The 5,429-nt window shown below is 41.9% G+C and overlaps 1 pseudogene; it reads left to right on the forward strand.

The window, feature by feature from the left end:
- Positions 1 to 316: 316 nt before the first annotated feature.
- Positions 317 to 1,073, forward strand: LOC137224256 (phosphomannomutase 2-like; annotated as a pseudogene).
- Positions 1,074 to 5,429: the final 4,356 nt, after the last annotated feature.

Raw genomic sequence — 5,429 nt, forward strand, 5'->3', positions numbered from 1 at the left:
AAAAGGAAGCCAAAATAAACTTTCAGAAAAACAAAACCAAAGAGAATCTAGGACTAACAGAGCAGAGTTGCAAGGGTCACCACAGGAAGTGAATCCAGCTGAAGAAAATGAGACTGGAAATAATTCTTGCCTTATATGAAGTGGTATGATATTAATTCAAGGTAGGCGAAAAGTTAAGGAAGCATATTGTAATCCCTAAAATAACCACTATAAAACTAATTGAACCAGTGAATAATAAAATTCTATGTAGGAGATCAAATAGAATACTAAAAACAGTCAATTATTTTCATTATTTTAACAGAAAGTAAGGGAGGGGATGGAAACTAGGGACTTGAGGGCTCCTGGCCCAGTGTTCTGCCTCCTTGGTGTGGACTGGACCCTGCTGCCCCCTCAGCAGAAAATTACTAAGGAAATAAATGGCATTCTACAAAAATTGAGGCAGAAGATCAAAATCTGAGTCGTAGGCAGGTTGAATTTCGATAAAGTGCAGGTGAAGCTGGGAAATGATATGGTTAAAAAAATATGATTATGTGTTTCCAGGAAATGGCTTCATAGCGTACAAAGATGGGCAACTCTTATATAAACAGAATATTCAAGGTCACCTTGGTAAGGCCCTAATCCAAGATTTAATCAATGACTGTCTGAGCTACATTGTAGAAACCAAACTCCTGAAGAAGAAGGGGTGCTTTCATTGAAATTCTAAATGGGATGTGAATTCATCCTCTATTGAAAGAAGCTGCAGCCCCAAAGAACACATGGAGTTCTATATGCATTATAAAGACATAAAATATAAGACAAAAATGTGTAGCAGATCTGTGGAAAGCATTTGCAAATAAAGGCCTCACCTTTTCTGTAGGAGGCCAAATCAGCTTTGAGGTCTTTTGGGATGGATAGAGAAAGAGGTATTGCCTGGGACATGTGGAAAATCATGGTTATAAGACCATTTCTTTCTTTGGAGACAAAACTGTGGCAGGTGGGAACGACCATGAGATCTTCACAGACCTGGGAACTGCAGGCCACACGAGTCTGTGCCTGAGGACACAGGAAAGATCTGTGAAGAGCTCTTGTACTAATGGTCATTTTCCCTGTGGGAAGAAGAGGGAGCTAATGAGCCTGACAGGGTCATTCGGTGGCCAAACCCAAGGTCTCCCCTTCATATGCCCACATGACCCAGCCCAGGCCAGGCTCTCCACAGGGTTCAGTCAACTCATAGGGTCCTGACCGTGATATCCTCATGCAGCAGAGAAACCTCCCTCTATCCCCAAACACGTGAGGCCTTCCACCTCCAATGCCAGAAGAGAGAAGAAAAGACTTGTCAAGAATGGAGCAAAGGAATAACCCCACCAATAGACTTTATCCCCCAACTCCATATTTGCAATCACAGTATGCCTGGGCTTTGGGGAAACTTCCTATCATTCTAGAAAGAACAAATGTGCCGGGACCCTCCCTCTTCATGGGTCCTGTGGTAAATGTAACAGATATTTATGTTTGGACCCCCTGCATCAATAACAGAAAGGGGGATTTGTGATGAGAAAGAAAGGACAGGACAATTACAATGATTCAACCCTGGGACAAAAGTCTAAAAAACACTTTCTGAAATGAAGCTCCCTCCTGAGTGTCAGTTTGATGGGGCTTTGAAACTGAGAAGAACGTGATCACTGTGGTGGTATTCAGTTAAGTGACTCTGTACAATCTTTCTTTTCCAATCCTGCTTCCTATTTGTGAGGTGCAGACCTCAGTACGGGCTGCCGACAGATGACTGGCCAAGTGACCACTGACCCCAAGTAGTTTGCACTCAGCTCTCCCAGAAGGCAGATCAGCTCTGTATCCACTACACCTTGAATACCCTGGCTGGTTCTCGGCAACCACGGAGATGGGAGGAAATAGAAACCAACAACCCCTGGTTAGAGAACTGGCACCAGCAGAACTGTCCTTCCCTTGGATGTAGGTTCTGATCCCAGGTCTGGAGAAACTAACTTGGGATGTTAAATTTTACTAAAAGTATCTTCTTATTGGACCTGGCTGGCTTCCCAAAGGCATTATTTGCCTCTAGTTTCTCAGGTAAGAGCTTAGATTATTCATAGGAATAGGAGCTGCACTTTATCTCTCTGCAGACTTTTTAATAAAGTTGTCCACTCAGGCCCTCACCTAGACTTTGACTTAAGGGGTGAGAGCAGCTGTGGTTGGGACCCTCTCTCCTCCCTTCCACATTCTGCAAGTTCTTTGTGAAACTGGAGGCAGCTCAAGGCCCTAGTTCAGAACACAGCTGAAGAGAGCTCCCAAGATAATTGTTCACACGTCACTTTTCAGTATTTGGCAATGTTGAGACCCCCAAACCCTGCACAGATAGGTGCTGGGACCAGCTTCAGTCTACAGTGTGGCCTCTGCTGGGGGTCACCTACCTGAATCCTGGGCCAGGGGGAGCCCTGTGCTCTGCATCCCCTGCCTCCCAGCCCCCAAACAGTTGCTTGCATCAGATAAACCTGGTTCCCTCCAAACCTGCTGGCTGCTCAGTCTTCTCTTAGCTCAGGATTGGGTTGGGAGAACAAAAGAAGAAATGCTGGCCTATGAAGTCTGCCCGGCTCAACCACTCTGTTTACTACACACAGGACTGTCATTTCTCAGTGATTCCCAGGCATGACCGTCCAGTGGTATCTTTCCTTGTAGAATTTTGCAAATGATACTGCAATGACCTTTCAAAGTGAAAAGTAGCAAATTAAAGTGATTTTGTTGTTTCCTAAAAAACAAGGCAAAAAAAAATAAAAAGGCAGTGAAGGCTAAACAAAGGACAAAGAACAGATGATAAAAAATAGGACAGGGCTTCCCTGGTGGCGCAGTGGTTGAGAGTCCGCCTGCCGATACAGGGGACACGGGTTTGTGCCCCGGTCCGGGAAGATCCCACATGCCGCGGAGCGGCTAGGCCGGTTGCCATGGCCACTGGGCCTGCACGTCTGAAGCCTGTGCTCTGCAATGGGAGAGGCCACAACAGTGAGAGACCCATGTACAGCAAAAAAAAAAAAAAAAAAAAGGACAAATAGCAAGAAGGTACAATTAAACCCCCAAATATCAATAATTATACTAAATATAAGTGGACATAATGCTCCTATTAAGAGTCAGAGATTGTTAAACTGGGTAAATAAGCAAAACTCTGTCTATATGCAGTATACAAGAGATGAATTTTAAACACAGGGAAGTTGAAAGTAAAAACATTGGAAAAGTTATACTATGTAAACACAGCAAACTAAAACTGACATGACTATACTTAGATAAAGTAGACTTCAGGACATGGGGTGTTTCCAGGTATAATGAATATTCATAATGGTAAGAGAGTCAATTTAACAAGAGGATCTAAAAATATTAAATTGTATGTACCTAATAACAGAGCTCAACAAAACATAAATAATAACTGTCAGAACTAAAGAGAGAACTAGAGAAATCCATCATTATTGTTGAGCATACTGTAGGATTTTATTTACATACATTTCTAGAACACAAAATACTAATCTAATCTGAGGCAAATCTCATTAATGGTTGATCTTGGTGAGGGTTTGATTGTAAAAGACAAATTATATTTTCTCAGGGTGTTGAAGATACTTTCTTTCTTGATCGAGATGGTGGTTTCACAGCAGTACACATTTGTCAAACTCTTCAGGCCATACACCTGTGCTTTTTATTGTATGTAAATTCTTTCTCAACAAAACCTCAAATCAATGCCCAGTATTTTCCATAATGCCCTTTTGTTACTTACCACATTTAATATTGGATTTTCTACACATTTAAATGTGTTATTTCCCCTATTGGAATTACAGAGTCCTGCCTGAGTTGTTTATTTACCTTTGCAATTTTGCAGCACTCTTCCCAATTTGGATAATCAATAAATACCAATTGAGCAAATAAAAATGAACTATAAATATTGAATCCAGCATTTTAAATTGGATTAAGTTTATTTTATATTGTAGAGCAGGGATTAGCGAATGCTGCCCCATAGGCTAAATCTGGTGCATTGCTTGTTTATGCATGGCCCTCAACCTAGGAATGGTGTTTACATTGTAAATGAAAAAAAGAAAAAATCAGGGCTTCCCTGGTGGCGCAGTGGTTGAGAATCTGCCTGCCAATGCAGGGGACAGGGGTTCGAGCCCTGGTCTGGGAGGATCCCACATGCCACGGAGCAACTAGGCCCGTGAGCCACTACTGACCCTGCGTGTCTGGAGCTTGTGCTCCACGATAAGAGAGGCCGCGACAGTGAGAGGCCTGTGCATCGCGATGAAGAGTGGCCCCCGCTCACCGCAACTAGAGAAAGCCCACGCACAGAAACGAAGACCCAGCACAGCCAAAAATAAATAAATAAATAAAATTTTAAAAAAACATCAGAAGAAGAAAATATTATGTGATAAATGAAAAATGATATGAAATTCAAACTTCACAAAACATAAATGGAGTTTTATTGTAACATAGGAAAGTAAAAAGATGAGAAAAGACATACCAGGCAAACACTGAGTGTGATGAAAAGCTGATATGGTTTTACTAGTATCAGATAAAGGAGGCTTTGGGGGCACAGGGTATTATCAAATATAACTGAGGAGAATTCACAAAGGTAAAAGGTGAAATAGAGATTTTTACTGGGCTGACATAGAGCCCAGGAATCTGAATTGTACCAAGCCCTCTGTAACAAAACCTGCTCTAGAGTAACTAGAATAACAAAATAATCCTTAGTCATGAGCCATATAAATAATCAGCTATTTCACAAGATATAAAGTAACAGATGGGGTCACACAGATTTAGTGAGAGGAGTGCAAGTGATTATGTAGGCTATAGGAGAGGATACAATTTGGAAGGCTGTGAGATAAGGAGATAACTGGTTTCTGCCTACACAGTTTCAGCAGCTTTGCAAAGATGAGATTTATAAATACTTTATAAATTAAAGAAATTAACTGCAGCATCACTAAACTGAAAGGACCACCTACGCCACTTGCACAGTTTTCTATTAATAGTGAGTGAAGCATTAGCTGCCAAGGCCTTGGAATAAATTATTATGGAATTAGAGCTTGCAGAGACGAGCTATTGCCTCTCATACACACATTACTTGTAGCAAGAAAATACCATATTTGGAGTCAATCTCTTGGAGAGTCCAAAAGTTACACACATTTACATTGACATAAGACTTACAGCTTTATTGATGTTTTACAGAAACAGGGTGGAGAAGATAAAACGGATAGTAATTTAAATGAAGATGAGATGGTTCTTCAGTACTTCTTAATCCTTTTGGTCTCTCAGCTACTTCTAAGAGGACAAGAAGGCATTCTTTGTTTTAAAAAGAAGCACATCAGGCTTCCCTGGTGGCGCAGCAGTTGAGAGCCTGCCTGCCGATGCAGGGGACACGGGTTCGTGCCCCGGTCAGGGAAGATCCCACGTGCCGCGGAGCGGCTGGG

The sequence above is a fragment of the Pseudorca crassidens genome, chromosome 5 (assembly GCF_039906515.1).
Source record: "Pseudorca crassidens isolate mPseCra1 chromosome 5, mPseCra1.hap1, whole genome shotgun sequence".
Taxonomy (NCBI): domain Eukaryota; kingdom Metazoa; phylum Chordata; class Mammalia; order Artiodactyla; family Delphinidae; genus Pseudorca; species Pseudorca crassidens.